The sequence below is a fragment of the Euprymna scolopes genome, chromosome 8 (assembly GCF_053919585.1).
Source record: "Euprymna scolopes isolate OS-2025 chromosome 8, ASM5391958v1, whole genome shotgun sequence".
Classification (NCBI taxonomy): Eukaryota; Metazoa; Mollusca; class Cephalopoda; order Sepiida; family Sepiolidae; genus Euprymna; species Euprymna scolopes.
In genome coordinates this window covers 118,508,542-118,529,107 of record NC_136489.1, presented here as the reverse complement: position 1 = coordinate 118,529,107, position 20,566 = coordinate 118,508,542, and positions in this window count along the sequence as shown.

Below are 20,566 nucleotides of genomic sequence, written 5' to 3'. Positions count from 1 at the left end.
CAGGATTCGAAAAGGAAGATTTTCGCGCTAGACTCCATGACGTCATTCAAAAGAAGCTAGCATTGCTTTTTATTCAAAATTAATGGCAGTTTCGCATGAATATCAAAATGTACGTCACCAAGTTCAATAAAGGCATAAAATACAGCAAATATTATTCACGAACCAGAATAAAAACAGTATACAAAAATATACATGGGATCACATAATTGTTGGTGCAAAGAATTCAGACAATTAATATATACGAACGGTAAACTATTTCACAAGTTAATTTTCATACTGAAAATGGGCGTTTATACACTTCCGTTCCAGAATAATTTCTATATATACTATTTATTCAAAGGGAATCTACATTCAAATAGTAACCTCATTTGTAGATTACATTAAAGAAAACGATTTAATAATCATCTCCATTTTATTAATTGTTTGTTCTAATAAAATTGTATCAAGTGTTCTATTTAGAGATATTAAAAAGTTATTTTATTTAATTTAAATTTTTAGAAATTAGAATTTGGAAATTACATTTAAAATTGATTTATTTGATATACTAGCAAAAGTACCCGTCGTTGACTGGGTTCAAAAACAGCCTACAGAAAATGGACTCTGACTTATGAAAGTATGATAGGTTATGAAAAAGAAGGGTTGTAAAGAGATAGCTTCGAGTTTGGGGGTATCAAAACCAAAGCAAAATATGATGAAAGTAAAAATAAAATAGATAAACCCCATAATTTATTATACCATACCTGTTCACACTGAAACACTTATCACAATATTCTGTGGATCTATATTAAAAAACCTTGTTAAACTTTGTGACATATTTCCATTCTATGGAGGTCAGGTGCGAACGAACACGCCATAATTTTATTATACCATATTTCTTTAAACTGAAAGATAATTATCAAAGTATACTTACGCAGATAGATATGAAAAGTCTTTATTAAAGTTTGTGCCTATTTCCATTCTATGAAGGTCAGGCGCGAACGCAGACCACACAATTTTATTATACCATTCCTATTTAAGTTAAAACATACTTATCAAAGTATTATTATGTACATCTATATCAAAAACACTTGTATAACGTTTTTTTTTTTAAATTTTTAAATTTTTTATTTCCATACTTTGTGGACCAGGCGTGTACGCAAACCCCACAATTTTAATGAATCATCATTATGCCAGTCAAACATACCCATTCCTGTGTCTCGATACATCTTCTATTATTATATATGATAAGTTTTCTATAATAGTCAACCATATAGGAGCATATTTGTGACCAGAAACACACACACAGACGTTCAGCTTTATATTATAGATATATATATTTTTTTATTTAGTTTATATTTATTTTCAATTATTATTACCGACACCAGTTGGCTTTAAAAACGGAAGCCAATTTATTTAAGCCACAAGGGTTATTTCCCCTTTAAGTTATGGGAGTATATTTCCCGTTTAATTTCCATGGACGAAAATGAAAGTTTTATGCTTTCGTAATTCCAACATATGGTCTACTTTCAGGAAAATCCTAACAAGTTAGGATATTCGGTGTATCTTAAATAGCATGTGAATAAACTCTCCACTCGCCAATATGTTTCAACCTAGCAATTGCCGGGTATATACAGTAAGTATTTAATACAAATAAAAAAAGGAGAAAAAAAACGATAATTTTTTTGCGAATCTATTGTCGTGTGTTTAATCATTTAGTCATTAATGATACAACGTTAATATTTTGAAGCAGCTGAACGAAAAGTAAAGCTGTTTGGAGAAGTAATCGGAATCGGAAAAAAAATGGGACTTTTGTGGGTATCGGAAGCGATAAAGTCTGAGCCAAATTTCAGATTCCCAAAACGATTCTTTTAATTTTTTAAAACTTAATTTTTCCATTGTTAGCACTAATGATAAAATGCTAAATATGAACTGTTTTTAAACTAAAGGTAAAACTAAAAACTATAGATTACAGTAGCATCCAAATACTATGCAAATTTATTTTACTTCTGTAAAAAAACAAAAACAAAACAAATACAAAATACGAAACTATACATCAATTTGCTAAGCAACCTTCAAAAGGATATAATTGATTTACAAGTTCCGAAAAATGTTTAAAAATTAAATAAAACATAAGAAAAATACTGACAAAAATCATTGAAAATGAAGTTAAAAGTGAAATATAAAATTAAAAAAAATATTTTTATGCTGTTCGGCTTTTGTTTTGTTTTCAAATATATAGTGGGTTTTATCCGGTGGTCTTTTGCCCAGTTCTCCAACCCTGAAAAACCTTATAAATGGTGGTCAAGCTGCATGCTACAAAAAAAAAAAAAAAAAACCAAAACGAAGAAACTTTGAACATATTGAAAGGCTTGGTGTGTATTTGAATTTAGTATAAACGAATTTAAAGATTTTCACGGCTCTGCGATATTTGGCGTCCGTTCTTTGATTTGGAGTTTCCATGATCTGAACTGGCTGTACAACAAACTTCTCGAGATATAAGAGGAATTGGCAGCTTCCTTCAGTCTTGACACACTATTGATACCCACAGTAAGAGTTGCATAATCTCCAAACACACCTTACTTCAGTCGGTGTTGTTAAATACCAGTAGCAAGTGGAGGTTCAGGACGACTGAAAACAATGCTGAGATAAGCGGAGAGCACGTACAGCGCCCAGAATTCCTAAACGGCCACTCATCTGGTGCTAGTTAGGCTTAACTTAGCTTAACTTCGGTGATCTGATAAGAACCGGTGTGTCAACGTGATTATGTCGTAAGAGGAATAAGGAGTAGTAATAGTAGTAGTAGTAGTAATAATAATAATAATAATAATAATAATAATAATAATAATAAACAACAACGGTCCGTAATCTATCTATATAAGTGTGAATGTGTGTGTGTGTACATTTCTCATCCTATATACGCAACAAATTTATTTTGATCTACAGATTAGAAATTTGGTATTTAGAAATATGGAAAACTTTTTAATCCATTTGCACCGGAAAAAAGGTCAGCTAAGGGGTCAAAATTGAAAAAAAAAAAAAAAAAAAATTGTCCCGTAGGGGTAATCGGTTTTATGTCTGTTTGTCAACTGTTTCAAAACGCGCATGCGCGGCCGTGAAATATAACAGCTTCTTTATGTTAAGAATAAGTAGGTTGGAAAACACTTTGTAACGATCGTGTCAATCTGACCGATCGTGTCAATCTGATCGTACTTGACTCACTATCTTTAGGCTTTGGATTTGACCTCAGCTCAAGTATTTTTTTTATTTACAAGAATTGAACTGCTTAGAAAAAACACATAATACTCACATGTCACATTTTCTATATTAATTAAAATATAATATTTATGCGCATTTTATGACAGGGCAACGCCAGGTGGCCTGCTAGTATATATACATACTTAAAATTTCGTATTTAGAACATTTAGACACGTGGAAACCTATTTAATTGGTTTTCATCCGGAAAAATAGGCTACTAAGAGGTAAAAATTGAAAAATTGGTACGTGATGTCGTCGGATTTTTATCTGTTTGCTGACTGTTTCACGAATGCGCATGCGCGAATCGTTCACATGACAGATTCATTGTGTTAAAAATTAGTAGGTTTGAAAACACTTTTAAAAGAACGTTCAAGCTGGTTATCGTACTTGACTAAGTGTCTTTAGATTTTGGTTTCGATCTCAGTTGGAGTATTTTCTTCTTTTTTTTAAAAACCTATATGAAGTTAACTGTTTAGAAAATACTCGCATGCACTTTTATTATTTTACGACCGGGCAACGCTGGACGGCCTGCTAATATATCTATAAATGTGAGAATGTGTGCGTGTGTGTGAGGACACTTCTCAACCTATATACTCAACGAATTTTTATCTACAGACTTGAAATTTAGTATATAGGGTATTCAGATATGTGGAATTTTTTAAATGGGTTTCATCTGGAAAAAGGGCTGCTAACTGGTTAAAATTGAAAAATTGGTACGTGGGGTCAACTGTTTCACGAATGCGCATGCGTGTATCGTTCACATGACAGATGACTTATGTTAAGAATAAGAAGGTTTATAAACACTTTTTGAAGAACGTGTCAAGGTGGCCAAATGGTTATCGTATTTGACTCACTGTCTATAGGTTTGGGTTTCGACCTCAGCTCAAGTATTTTTTAAAATCGGTTTTCATCCAGAAAACGGGTTGCTAAGGGGGTCAAAATTTAAAAATTAGTACTTAATGGTCATCAGATTTTTATCTGTTTGTCAACTGTTTCCGACTGAACATGCGCGAATCGTTCACATTATCTTAATAATAAGTAGGTTTGAAAAGCTTTTTAAAGAACGTGTTAAGCTGGCCTAATGGTTGTCGTACTTGACTCACTGACTTTGGTTTCGATTTTGGTTCGATTATTTTTTTTACTTACAAGAAGTCAACTGTTTACAAATAAAACATAATGTTCGCATGCATATGCCTCAGATTTTTTTTTCTGTATTTCAAAAAAAAAAAAAATTAATCTTTTAAGGAATTTAACGTTACGTTTAATACCGTGGAACGCCGGCTAAATCTTTCTAGTTATTAATATTAGTGAAACCGCTAAAGTTTCCTTCCACAGGCAAAAGACGCAAGTTCATTCTTTTCATGCTACCTAAAAGACAATGAAAATGTGGCGACACGAAATATAAGCGCCTATACACAATGAAAAATATTTTAAAGAAAATTCAAAAAGGTATTTTATGAATTAAAATTAATTGCTAAAATATTTTTTTTTATTAATTTTGTTTCATAGTTAAACTTTTAAAGTTTTTAATGCAATTTAAACGTTGGAATTGCTTTTCATGGTGTTGTAGAAGTTAAAATGTCTTTTTATTTTTTACTATATAAGAACTTATGATTTGTATTCATTAGGAATTTTCACAGAAGCTATCATCAAAGATTTATTTCTGTCAATAACCTGTGATGTTTCCTGGAGTCTAGATGACAACAAGTCTCTCAAGAGTTCCAGTACCCTTCACCTCTTTCGATAACATTTACAAACGAATTCGTGTAATGGCAACAGCAGTTTACTATTGATTTCTCGCTTGCAATGACTTTTAGACTTCACCGGAATTTGATTGACAATAGGCCTTCTCAAGATTCCAGTCCTTTTCGCATTCATCTATCGGAGGTCTAGTTAGTGCTTTCTATTATTATATTATTATTTACTCACTAGGAGTAGTTACACAAGCCATCATAAAAGATTGCTCTTTGAGAACAACTTGTGGTGTTCCCTGGAGTGACAACATTTTCTCCTCAGATTTCTAGTAATCTCCACCTCTTTCGATAACCTTTGCAAAAGAATTTACGTTATCGCAACAGCCGCTTACCATTGATTTCTCGTTTGCGGTGACCATTGGTTTTCACTGGAATTTGGGTGGCAATAAGCTCCCCAAGGTCCCAGTCCTCTTTGCACTCATTCAGCGCTCCTCGGTCTTTCCATCCTCCTTGACTCTCATTATTTGGTGTGGTGCACGTTGATGATGACATATTATTATTATTATTATTATTATTATTATTGAAGTAGTAGTAGTAGTAGTAGTAGATTAAAACCTTCAGCTAAATCACTCTTCCCCCTAAACTTCTACTTTTTATGCTATTACGTGTGAGCACTTCAAAAAACTTAACATAAAAAAAACAAACAAAAAAAACCCCCAGAAAAATCAATTATTTTTAATTTAAAGTGGCGGATCAATTCCTCATAGAAATTTAACGTAAAGTCATCCCACATTCTTAAATGAAATAAAGTTGTTATAATATGAAAATGTATAACTTTTAAAATGTATAGTCTTCAACCGGCATCATTGAAATATGTGCGACTTTTTTTTATTTGAGAAAACGATTTTTTCTTAATTTTAATTTACTACATTTTCAGATGATTAACGTTTTATTTTGTATCATAGCAGTACTTTAGTTTATTTGCTTTGTTTTTAATTAAAAATAACACGAAACTTCCATATTTTCGGGTAGGATCTGTTTGAATTGTCTCCCCTTCAAAGTAGTTCTTCAAAAAAAAAAAAAAAAAACTGCCCGAAAAAATAAACAGTCATTCACAAGTTCGACTTAAATAATAATTAATTATTGTTTATTTTCAATAAAAAAATTTTTTTTTCGTAAATGAATTTGATTAACTAATTTCAAACGGGCGGCGGGAAAGCAAGATTAGAATGCTTAAATGTAAAGATATTAGTTTGAAAAAAGTTTTTTTTTTTTAACTTTTAACTAAACATCATGAAAAACGTGTTTGATTTTTGTTTACGATTTTGTTTTACGGACTAAGTCCTTCTCAAAGGAAGAAGGAAAAGCCCGCAGAGGTGGACCCCCTAGAACTGCACACAACTAGTAACATGCCGAAAAGACCATTTCAGTAATGTTGACTTCGGAGCCGAGAGAAATTCTCGATTGAGCGGCATAGACATCTAGTTTATAAATCGACGTTTTGTCGGTTCTGCATTATTCAGATTTGTCTCGGGCATCACTCGCATTTATACACTCTTTTCCTCAAATCAATCCATCACTCCCTCTTTATATAATAGACGTTATACGTTTCATTCGGCAAGACTAGATAACGTTTCGAGTATGTGCGATTAAACACACCTAAAAATGCATTCATTTCTTGTTCTAAAAATAACAAATGAATAAATTAAAGCCCAATTACGCGCGTAAACAAAAAAAGATAAATTTCAGAGGCGCAAATATTAAAAAAAAAGAAAACTACATTCACGCAAATCCTACGAGGATCAAAACTTAAAATGCGTTTCGTTTGGCAAACGTAGTTGAAAGCATACCACGTGACAAATGAGTGCACTTCTCGACCAATCAACGCTCAGAGAAAGATTTAATTTTCAAAACCTTTTTCTGACATCGCCTGGGAGCCGATCGACAAATACTTAAACGAATTCACTCACTCACTCATTCATTCTCACTCTGCGTTCCTCACTCTTCGCTCACTTCTCTATTCACGTCAACGACTCTTTTGCTACGTATTTTTCTGCCAGCGTGACAAAACACGATTATCCACATACACACATGCACACAGAGAAGCGCTTATCCACACACACGCACACACACCGCGAATAATGCAGATATTCAGCCGCACGCAAAGAATTTACCTTCTTCTTTATTTCTCTTAGCATATACAAAAATTAAGTCTGTTTTCTTGCTGAGAAAACAAAGGACACGCTCTGCTTTTTCTTGTCAAAACAACGAACAGTCTCAATAACTTTTACATTTGCAAGAATTGTTTATCCAGACACACCTTTTGGACACTAAAAAAGGATTCGTTTGTTACTTGTTATTTTTTGTGTAAATAAACACCGTTTATTTCACTTTTTAAAAAAATTTATTTCATTGTGGTGGAAAAAGGGATCTTATGACACCTGAGTACCACTACAAGTAATATTTAAATACATCATAAAAATAACAGAAATAGATTGAGTAGAAATCTGTGATCATTTTTTTTTCTTTACTTAGCCTGATAATGACATTCCATTTGTAGAAGAGTTACAAATTCACGGTCCAATTATTCTTAGTTATCACCGCTCCAATAAGCAAACGGAATGCCTGAACTAACTGATGATCGCTATGACATACATAGATGTAAAGATGTTACAAGAAAAGGTTCCCCATTTCTTGTAAGTAAGAAAAACATTAGATAGACCGAGATTCGGACTTTGTAAGCAAGGTTCAGAAAAAGATTCAGAAATGGAATGTGGAATTTCGCATTGTTCAGTTTCACATAAAATAGTTAGATATGTTGTTGTAAAAGGAATTTTGATTGTTCAATTCTTTTCATGAAAACTGAAGTAAAATAAGGTCGGCTAGAAATTAAAGAACAATGCAATTTAAATATATTGAAAAATAGGTAAGGAAAAAGTAGGAGTAAGAATTCTCTGTCTGCAGAAACGGTTTGGAAACGTGCCGATCCACGCATGTTCAGGTCACGTGGGTCGATCACGCTTTTGGACACACGTATTACGTCATGGCAGAAATTAATTATCAATATAGGAGCTAGAGTCGAAGATGAGGGACAGAGTTGGAGACGACGATAGGAAACAGAGCTGACATGGTCAGAGGAGGGTCCCTTTAGAAGCGAAGGGTTAGAAAGTTTTAAACATGTAGAGACAACTTTGAATTCTTGGATGTCATCATCATTTCGACCGGTCAAATGGAATAAAAGAACATCTCATATTTTTATAACTGCCGTCTTCGTGTCACCATTCTACCAAATTGAAGGTAATGTGAAATCATCGTTATTAATGAACTTTGTATAACCCAGCCTTAAGTAATGTGTCCCCCTCTCTATCTTAAGTAATGTGTCCCTCTCTCTATCGTAAGTAATGTATCCCCCTCTCTATCGTAAGTAATGACTGTCCCCTCTTCTGTGTTATAAGAACTGATCGCTCTCTCTCTCTTCCCTACAATATATGTAATAGGAAACCACAAACTGTAAAATGTATAAATGTCTCTCTCCTCTCTCTTCTCCCCCCCTCATCAATAAGAATGTCCCCATCCTATCTTTTAAAACGACCCCATCCCTATGCAACAAAGAGTTGTATGAGAAAACTAAGCTGGGTTTTGTTACTAACCTGAGCGCGTAAAGGCTTCAAAGATCACACATAGCACCGATTCTTTTGGTTCATTCATCGCAGATAATATCTGATTCATTTTTTTTACTTAATCATTATTTATTCAACTTTAAAATAGCAACTAGTAGTTATGTATGAACAAGTGTTGTCTCTGAAAGAAAAGGAAGACAAAAGAAGAGATATGCTTTGTTTGGGTTTTTATATTACGTGCGACTATTTGGAAATTAATTTTTCTTTTATTGTGATAGGTTGAAATGAACTGCTAATTTGAACTTATTTATATATATATATATATATAAAGTAAAATAAAGTTCATGTATGTGCCTCTATGTACAACTCTCTTACAGCCCATACCAGTGAACCGATCATAACCAAACCTGGCATAATGATGGTTCCCTACCTAGGGATGGTGCACACCACCTTTCAAGGTAAAAATCAAGGTTATAGTATATGTATATATAGTCTTCTACAGCCCACAAGATTGGACCAATCATGATTAAACCTGACATGATGATGGTCTCCGACCTAGGGATGGTGCACATTATTTTTCAAAATCCAAGGTTAATATCGAGACTTTGCATTATGCTCGGGTACCCGTACAGCAAACCCACACAAATGCAGGTATCTTTGCTAGTATATTATATGTAAAAATATACCACTGGGGTAAAAATAAATACAGGTTTTATTTCTCAATTAATAAGTTCATTTTGTTGTTGCTTTTTATTATTGCTACTAGCGATAATAAATATAACAATAACTAAATTAACTTAATATTTAGTCTGTTATTTATACAAACATTATTGGTTACATATGTGCATACATGTTTTAGTGGAGTTTTAATTCAAGAAGACAACCTCATCAGACGAAAAAAAAAATGGAGCGATATTGAAAAGAGAGTTAAGATTACCTTCGTATTTTATAGGATACTAGCAGTATTAACCGGCCTTACCCGAGGGGTACTTTGATGCCTTTTTTATGCTTATTTTGATCCGTATCTTTGGTAATTCCAATATTTTCTTCTTTTTAATCTTAAAATTATTTGAGTAAATTTCGATTATATTGACATCTTACTCATCAACGTAGTCCCACACAATGGATGCAACGTGCCATCAACAATCCAGTTTCTCTGATTTGTCCCCTTAGCTGCTATTCTTCCAGCTAAAAGTCAACTACTTTGGCGAGGTTTTGGGGGTCATGATTTCTTGATCAGTATGCGACAGAAACCCCAGGATCAACACCGACTATCTATTCATTGTAAGAATTTATGTGGTTGTCGCTGTATAGTTCTACAATTAGTCGACTGTGTCGAGTTGTTGGGGCCTAAATTTTGTTAAACCGACGTATAAGAAACCTCTGAATCACTATTTCACTAAGTATGTGTGTAGACTGTTTTGCAATTTCTTCGGGATCAGTTGCTTGTTCAATGGACGTTTAAAAACGGAAACATAATTTACTTTTGCATTGCTAAAAAAACACGTACATTTTCAAGTCTTATAAAATTCTTTGCAGTTAATGAAAAAATTAAGAAATTTACGTACGGAGTTTGAACCTACAGACCACGTCATGCACCCCCCCCCCAAAAAACAAAAACAAAAAAAAACAAAACAAAAAACAAAACAAAAAACACAACAAAACCAAAAACACGCTATCAATTTACCCACAGTAGAATTTTCACGATTCATTGTTCTATCATCGTTGCTAAGCGACGACATGGAAAAATGGCTTTACCGATGACAAATAAATTAAAATAACGGTTTCGATTACCGATTATCGGTAATTATCGGGAGGTATTCTGAGACAAAACTTAACTAAGATCACTCTAAGACTTATATACTAAAGTTCTGTAAATTTTTAAGAAAATTTGTTCAATCGTTTCGGAGTCTATAAGGAACGAAGTCACACACACAGACAAAGTTGCATTTATATAATTGTAGAGGTTCGGGTGTGGTCTCAGCTTTGGAATAAAGTGGGGTGTATACTTTATGAATGTAATCAGTAGGGATTTTGGAGGTAGGTGTGGTGAAGGAAGTCAGTAGGGATTTTAGGTTAAGGGAAGAGAGTGAAGTACGATCTCATATGATGAAGCTGTAACAGCAGGGGTGTTAGTATTATTTTAACTTGGCGGTTGTTTATTGGCCTAAGTTTTCGCTTTGATCTGAAGTAATATTATGCCCTCATTTCTGTTAACTTCCCTATCTTTGTTTTTATGGTTATTTTTTTCTTTTCTGGTTATCTATCCATTTTATTGTAAAGTTATATTTATCTATTTATTCCTCGCTTTTTTATCAGTTCAGTTGCTTTTCGTTTTCAAATTGTTTATTTATTTGTTTATTTATAAGATATATGTCCATATAGTTAAATTAACAGCCAGTGAATACATATACGAGCCTATTTACATGATTTAAATATAGGTGGTATACTGGGAGTTATATTTTCCACTCTGCCGTGGTGTCCGAAGTAATTACAGCAGCAATAATAAATAAATAAATATAGCTTAGCAATAAAATAGATAAATAATGTAGTCGCCGTCAAAAAGAAAAAAGAAAAAAAACAACCATAAAAACAGAATATTGGGAAGTTAACAGAAATGAGGGCATAATATTATTCCAGATCAAAGCGAAAACTTAGGCCAATAAACAACCGTCAAGTTAAAATAATACCAATACCCCCCACTTGACCACATGAGATCGTACTTCCCCTTCTTCTCTCATTCTCTACCCCTACTCACTTCCTTACAAAATCTATACTGTTCGCATTCACAAAGTATACACCCCACTTTCTTCTAAAGCTCAAACCAAACCCGAATATCCTATAAATAACGAATGTAATCTTGACTCTCCTTTTTTTGTTGGTCTAATGAGGTGGTCTTCTTGAATAAGGATTCCACTGAAACATGTATGCACATATGTAACCAATAATGTCTGTATGGTAAGCAGACTATACACCAGCTCTACCACCCATTGAGCACTCTTTAATAATCACACGTTTCATTGGATTTACTTCTAGGAAACCAATCTATACAATCATTACACACACACACACATTATATTATATATTACGTAGCAAAAATGTAGGTTATTTATTAGTAGGCTATCTTTTTTTCAGTGCTACGTATATTTGTATCGTAGTAGCTATTTTAAAAACAAATCTTGGCATTTTTTCTCAGATATTTTCTGGCAACACTGAGTTTTTTTTTCAAATATCTATCAAACCAAATTCACACACACACACACACACACACACACACACACACACACACACACACACACATGAATTGAATATATAATGTTAAATTGAATTTGGAAAAAAATCTTAATGCTGCAATATTTTAAGTTATGAATTTATTATATTTTTTACTTGAATATCTTGTCTTTTATTCCATTTTAAAAAACTAGTCCGTTTACTTTTCTAAGTCAAATCTTAACCATATTACTTTACATGCTCGCATTTTTCTATGTAATCCATGATTTTTCTAAGCTTTGCTTTCTAATAATATTTTCTTTTTTGTGTTCAAAATCATCTTATATTACCGGCAGGAATTGTTACACTACACTAATGATTGTATAAGCATGAAACACTAGTGTGTGTCGGTCTGAATTAATAATTGTTATACAAATATGTATGTACATACATATAATTAAATAAAGATCGTATATATATATATATATATATATATATAATACCGGCAGGAATTGTTACCTTACACTGATGATTGCGTAAGAATGAAACACTAGTTCATATGTTCATCAGCAGAACAGTCGGGCTTGAAACACAATGAAGCTCCCGAATGTTCACCGGAAGACAAGTCGGGGTTGGAAACACAGAAGCTCTTTTGACTGAATGTTCACAGGAAGACTAGTCGGGGCTAAAAACATAAGAAAGTTCCTTTGGCTCAATGTTCATTAGAAGACCAGCCAACGCTTCGAACACAAGAAGCTTCGCTGGCTGAATGTTGGAGAAGTTGCTATGGTAACCAACAGCCTATCAGAATGAACCGTCTCTCAGAAGAAATCGTCTCTATAAAACGTTAATATTATGGGAGTTGCTATGGTAACTAACAGCCTCTGGTTGAATGGTCATCGGAAGATCAGTCGGGGCTTGAAACACAAGAATCTTTTCTGGCTGAATGTTGGGCCTTAAAACAAGAAGCTCCTATGAGTGAATGCTCATCGGAAGACCAGTTGGGGTTGGAAACACAAGAAGCTTTCGACTGAATGTTCACAGGAAGACCAGTCGGAGCTTGAAACACAAGAAGCTACTGTGCCTAACTGTTCAGCTTCTTAAAACAAAAAGCTTCTATGGCTGAATGTCAATCGGAAGACCAGTCGGTGTTTGAAACACAAGAAGCTTCTCTGGTTGAATGTTGGAGAAGTTGCTATGGTAACCAACAGCTAATCACAAGAAACCGTCACCCAGAAGAAATGTTGCTATAGTAACCAACAGCTAATAAGAACAATCGTCGCTACGTTCCTTACATTTTCTGAGAACTTTTGAACACAGTAATTCATTATAACTTTTCTTTTACTGAACGAATATTGAAAAATGAATTTTCAAAATATAGCTGAGATGGTGACCTATGAACTGTAAAAATCGTTTGAAATTTGGTCGCGAAATGAGTGAGCGGTGAAGCTTTAAAGCAGTTCTAAATGAGTAAAATTAATACTTAACCGTATATTCAAACGCTATTGTGTTTGAATTATATATATATATATATATGTGTGTGTGTGTGTGTGTGTGTGTGTGTGCGTAAAATAACAGTGTTTCGAAGTTGTTAATATTGCTAAAAAAACGCCTACAACAAATCTTAAATTTATAAGCGACTAGCAGGACCTGTGGAAATTCCACGGTGGCACCTTTCATATGTAATACATTGCTGCTGGGCATTCTGTGGACGTTCAACGTGAATGGAAACATCGCGATATTATTGTAGCCCTTTTGTTTAATTTGTAAAAGTATTTACATAAGTAACCTGGTTAATGTAGTGTCAGATTATATCTAATTATGGTTTATCTCCAATATCTGATTTATTTTCATTGTATGGACACCCGGCGCGAACAAAACCCACGATATCATCATACAATCTTATGACAGGACAAATACAACCCTTGAATCCTAGCCAGAAGATTGAGAAGATATATTTTAGTTTCATGTAGGGCCCAAAAGCAACATTATTATTTTTGTTGTGTCTTCGGTGATCGGGAGATCCTATTCATTAAACAGGAGGATAGGAGGAGATAACATACTACGAACATTAAATTAGCGTATCTGAATACTAATGAAATGTTTATAGTATGTTATTACGTTCTATTCACCTTTTTAAGAAATAGGATATCCCGATCTAATAATTTATAATCTGGAAAACATGACACACGTATGCTCGTACGTTAACGGTACAAACGATATTAACATATAGATTCGTAAAGCACGGAAACTGATTCGCGTAACTAGGTAACATAGATGAATAAGAAGAAAATTGAAATAAAATAGAATTTGCAAATGAAGACAAGTTGTATATATTTAACCAGTATTAAAAAAAAAAAAAAAATGAGAAGCATAACCTCCTCTGAAACATGAAAATATAAACAGATAAACTAACCCAAACAAGAAGTCTAGACATGATAATAATCAACAAGAAGGAAAATCTTGACAATTCGTACATTTTGTCGTCTGAGCAGGTCATGGGGCTACAATTCAAGGTAAATATGGAATACAAAGAAAACTTCCATAATACTAATACTTCTAGGAGAACTGGAAGCAGTTTTGAAACATTTCGAAAAACGATAGGAAAAAAACTGGAATCAAAGAGAGAATTTACACAATACAAAACAGTTCTGACGAAAATGGTTGAAATACTAAAAGAAAAAGAATCTTAGAACGTGGAAACATAATCACATGCACTGATCAGTGAAAATAAGTTGAAATAAAATAGCATTTTGCAAACACAACCACAGATTTTAAGGAATTGAAATTAAAAATTGAAGAGTTCAAACGCAAAATGCGATATATCCAATTTGTTTAAATCGATACATTAAACAATAAAAGGAGAAATAAACTCCAACTAAAAGCTTACATTAATTGGACAATAAACAAAACAAAATATGTTTATGACGTGAGGTATGTTTATACATTTGTATGAATGTTGGCACACAGTTGCTAGGCGTAAAGATGGTAATATGGGCTATATTTAGTTTAATTTAGTTTTATACCAAGGGAGTAAAGAAAGAAGTGGAAGCCCTGCATGAAAATTCAGATACTTCCGATTTTTTTTGAAATTTTTACTCTAGGTATTAGACATTAATTAATAAATCTATTTTCAGTATTTATATAAACTTACTAATATATATATATATATATATATATATATATATATATATATATATATATATATAAGAATAACCTAAATTCTTAGAAGCAAACTAATTGCAAGAGATTGATTGACTTATAAGCAAAGGAGACTTTTTTTAAATGTAGTTTTAAAGGTTGAAAAACTTCCGAGACTATATATATATATATATATATATATATATATATATATATATATATATATATATATATATATATATATATATATATATATATATAGAGAGAGAGAGAGAGAGAGAGAGAGGTTGATTAAGTACTTGAAACGTGCACAGTTTGTATGTACCAATCGTAATGGATTCAAAAATCTTTCTCAATTTTTTTTTTATAATGAAAAAAAAATATTTTTATATAAATTTTGAAAAAAAATAATGCAAATTCAATGCATGCCTTTTTATTGGGTTCTCGAGTATATATAGTGTAATATAATAATTTTCCAAGTTCCAAATATCAAGTTTTCTCAGTTGGTCATTTATTACTTTTCAAAAGGTATCATTACAATATTGTTTCATACTGCAACTAACAAGTCTGCAAAATTATGTTATTGCTGCATATTTAGTGACGTACTCATCAGAAAAAAACTCGTAAAAACAGCATTTTTGACAACTTACATAGTTCATGTAACCGACATGCTCTGACGTTCCTTCTTGTTTCGAAAATCATGGTGCAGCAATAGCGTAATCGTACATAACATAATGTTATAACAATGAAGAAAATGTTGGAAGGAGAATTACATTTTAAAGGTCATAAATTACAAAATGTCTGTCTGCATAACAGAAAAAATGATTCGTGTCGCTTCCTGAGGAATTTGCATCTTGAACAGGCTTCCTATCAGCTTTAGGGATGCATCTCCTCCGAATGGCCTTGCCATTTAAACAATATATATAGAGAGTGAGTTGATACGCAGACAAAACAAAACAAACAATTAAAAAAAAAACCCAAGAAAACAATTAAATAAAACAGGATAGAAAACAAAGAACGGCGCAGTAGTAAACCAACAGCCATGATTAGAATGCAATAAAAAAAAGGCACAATTGGGATGCTTACAGGTGCTACTTTTCCTTTAAGAATGTATATAAAGACTAATTTACATTTCTTTTTGGTTCGTGGACACAAGATTTACATAAAAGTGGCGTTTTTTTTTCCAGCGTATAATATAGTATCTTCTAAATTATATTTCCGAGTCAATAGTGCATACACATACATACATACATACATACATACATACATACATACATACATATAAGCAGTTCAAATCTATAATCTGACAATTTTAATATGTAAAATATATCAAAGGGAGGCAATAACATTGACACAAATATTCCAGAAATAACTCTAATTTTTGTCCTTGGTATTAAACTTCAATAGGTTTCCAATCAGCTATATGGACACACACACACACACACACACACACACACACACATATATATATATATATATATATATATATATATATATATATATATATATATATGTGTGTGTGTGTGTGTGTGTGAGCAGGCCGCCCTACGTTGCCCAATCGTAAAACGCGCATATATATTATATTTATTTATCTATTATTATAGAGCCAATTCTCTATTGATTATTATCCAATATATTAATGATCTCAAAGATTATTATAATATGACTTTTGTGCCGTCTACTAGAAACGAAGGCAGAACATTGTTTAACTCTCCAGCGTCGTTACCATCCGACCGATGGATACGAAAGATTAAAAATTAAAGTATTCATGTTTAATTTTGCGCATGTGCAAAAGTAACAGCAGAAGTAATGTTTTATTCGACTTATCGTGCCAAGGTCAACTTTTTTGTTTTCAAGTTTGATCCCTTAACAGCAATTTTTATGGGCTAAAAACCAAATCGAAAGTGTGCACATACCTTATATCAAATTTGAACTTTGTAGATCAAATAGTCAGAGAGGAGTTTGATAGGGACTTTTCATACACACACTGACATGGTCACTTATATATATATATATATATATATATGTCCATGAACTAGAACTGTTTCCTCTTAAATTCTACGCAACTATGCAGAATGTTGAAACTATGCATAAATAGAATTCGGCATATTAGTGAAAAGTAACCAATCATCTAACAAGAGACCGCAAAGTGAATAAGCAATTAATTTCTTCAAAGGTATATGCAAATTAGTTGACATTCATGTAGTCGCTCACATATCCATGACTGAGTATATTAAGAAGTTCATTTTAATAATGTTTAAATAGAAAAAGGATTTTAAAATAAAATACGCATGGAATACGTTTGAAGCCCAATTACAATGCAAAATTATGAAAATAAACAAGCATTTAATTTTAAGATATATACTTCAGTGTAACACTCCATCCTCAGTAGTTTATACTTTTTTCACCTTTTCCTCGATATGATCCACTCGAAAGTTATGAGATTGCCTGTTTGATGATAAACAATACTATGAGAAAAAGTGGAAACGACGGCTAGAATTGGTAGGATTTGATTACTGATGAAGACGTCTCGATAAGTATTTGTTGACATTAGACTGGAAGATAACTATATTATAGTATGCAGGGAAGAAGTCCTGTGCTACTGTTTTAAGCAGATGCGAATTTCTTAGAAAAGCAACTGTGTGTTCAGTTTGGGCACAAAGAAGAGGGGGAAACTCTTTACAGTGGTGGTATCTAGACGTGTTTTAACTCAATTTTTCTTTTAGTTTAATGTACACAACATGTAAATTAAAAAAATTGTTTTTTAAGAGTATGAATACTGTAACAGAGCACGTATGAGCGCGTTTGAAAATATCAGTAGCAGTCGAAGGATAGATGGCTTGCGAAAGTATTAGCAACAGCAGCAGCAGCTTAGTCACGTATGTAAATTAACAAATGTGCAACGGGCGTGGGTCACAAGAAAAAGAAAAAAAAAAAAGGACACCACGTGGTCAGAGAGAAGTAAAGTGCGCGTCGAAAAATTTTGACGTGTGAAGTTGAAGATGAGAAATGCCCGGTTGCGGCTAGCGTAGGGTTGAGCAGAAAGAAAAACGCTTGTTAGATGATATAGACCTATGGCCCTGTGGTAGTGGTGAGAAATTTTTAAGTTGGTGTCGAGATGCCAAGGTGTTGTTAATCTCATAGCTGACGAAATGAGCAGTTAGACCCCCCCCCCAAAAAAAAGTAATGATGATGAATGCCTTTTGCTAAAACAGAAAAAAAAAAAGCCGAGTTGGATTTATTTATTTTTATTTTATTTTTTTTTTCGATGGTACCAGAAGATAGGTTTGAACGAACACGGTACGCGCGTAACATATACACATTGAGGTGACATCACTTGGAAAAGGTGCACCATTCCTTGTAAAAAACCAGTATGGGTTAGTCATACCGAAGAGATCTTATTTAGGCTGCGAATACGAAATGTGATTTTGAATGATTAGTCAGGGTTTACTTGTAAGAAAACGTATCCTCATGCACGTATCTTCAAGTTAACTGTTCAAATCGATGATATTATCCCAGATTCGAGCGTAAATACACATCGAAGAAATGTCATAAACTAACTGCTGTAGTTCGTATCTTGATATTGATAGCATATCGACGGTGGCGTCTTTGGAAATATTCCAAAACTAGCAGTTGATAACCGGCTTTGCCTGGACCCTATGTACTATTCATAACTTGCCCTATCTGTGAATACCCTTTATGGAAGATTTCAAATGTTTAGACCAAAAATTGTCTGAGTAGAGACCGCAGAGGTAATTTTTTTAAACTTTGATCCACATTTTGACTCCTTAACATTCATTGTTTCAAATCAAAATAAAAAGTTTTCCCCAGTTTAACTTAACTACATCTTAAATTTCAAGTGTTTAGACCCAAAAATGGCGGAGAAATTTGGTAGAATCTGCAACTTTGATCTCTTGGCAGCCAAATTTTCGCCCCCAAACTGATTAAAATGTTTGCCGCATGTCTGAATACCGGTTACGTATAAATTTTACATGTTTAGACCCAAAATTGGCTGAGTAGTTTGCTAGACACCGCAAAAATCAAATATTTTGAACTTTGACCCCTTGGCAGCTCAAATTTTTTACTCAAACCGCTAAAAAGCTTGCCCCATCTGTGAATACCCTTTATGTAAAATTTCAAATGTTTAGACAAGAAATTGGCTGAGTAATTTGGTAGAATACAGAGGATATTTTTTAAAAAACTTTGACCCCAATTTTGACCCCTTAACATTTACTTTTTGGCCTCGAATCAAATTAAAAAGTTTGATCCATGTCCATGTAACCTACATTCAAAATCTCAAGTATTTAGACCCAAAATTGCCGGAGAAGTTTGGTAGAGTTTTCAAAGGTCAAATCGTTGAAATTTGACTCCTTGACAGCCAATTTTCTGGCCGAAAAGTGATAAAAAAACCTTCTCAAATCTCAATACGCCTTATGTCAAATCTCGAGTCTGTAGACTGAAAATTGACAAAGTTATGTGTAGGGCAATGTACACACACACACATACACACACACACACACACACACACACACAAATTGGCTGAATAATTTAGTAGAGACCACGTAGGTCAATTTTGTTTAAACTTTGACCCCAATTATGAACCCTTATCATTTATTATTTGTGCTAAAATCAAATTATAAAGTTAGATCCATATCCAAGTAACCTATATCTAAAATTTCAAGTGTTTAGACCCAAAATTAAGGCTAGACAATCGAAAAGAAGGGATGACTTTCAAAAATATCGGAGAAAAAAGCACCCCCCTGTAGAAAAGTTCCCAGTTGATGATGAAGATAATGTTTTTAGCCAATTTTTCGATATTTGTCGTCTGAAAGGTCGGAGTTTAAAATGCTACTGATGTTGGTAAAATCCGTCATCTCTGTCAAAAAAGTTTTAGGTAGACATGCAAACATACATACATACATTTATATATTGGTAACTAAAAACTTTCGACCCGAACCGATTAAAAAGCTTGCCCTATCTCTGAATACCCTTCATGTCACATTTCAAATGTTTAGACCAGAAATTGTCTGAGTAATTTGGTAGGGACCGCAGAGGTAACTTTTTTAAAACTTAGATCCCTATTATGACCCCTTAACATTTATTGTTTTGGGTTCAAATCAAGTTATTAATTAGATCCTTGTCCAAGGAACCTATATCTATAGACTTAAAATTGACAGAGTTATTGCGTAGGAAAATGTACACACACAGACAGACACACACACAGACACATACACAGACACGTTTACTTTGATATATATATATATATAGATATAGATAGATAGATAGATAGATAGATAGATAGAATGACACTGGTGATTACGATGTGATGAGTTTCGAATGAGAAAAACGGAAAAAGGTTTTTAGTTCTCCCCCACTGCAAGAAGTTGGACACCATGGCTGGAAAGTGGGATTGAGAAATCAGCACTACACCCCCCCCACACACACACTTCCGAGAAAGGGTCACTTTGATCTGCAAAAAGTGCCTGGTCACCCCCGTCAGCATTCCCCAGTAAGGGCATCTCAGGCGATTAGCAATAAACTAACTTCTTCACAAAGAGAAAAGGCAAAGCCTGGAAGGGTGGACCTCCGTGAATTACACAGAACTAAGCTTCCAACGCAAAATCATTACAGGAATGTTCTAATTCCTGTTGACTTTGAGGGCCGAGG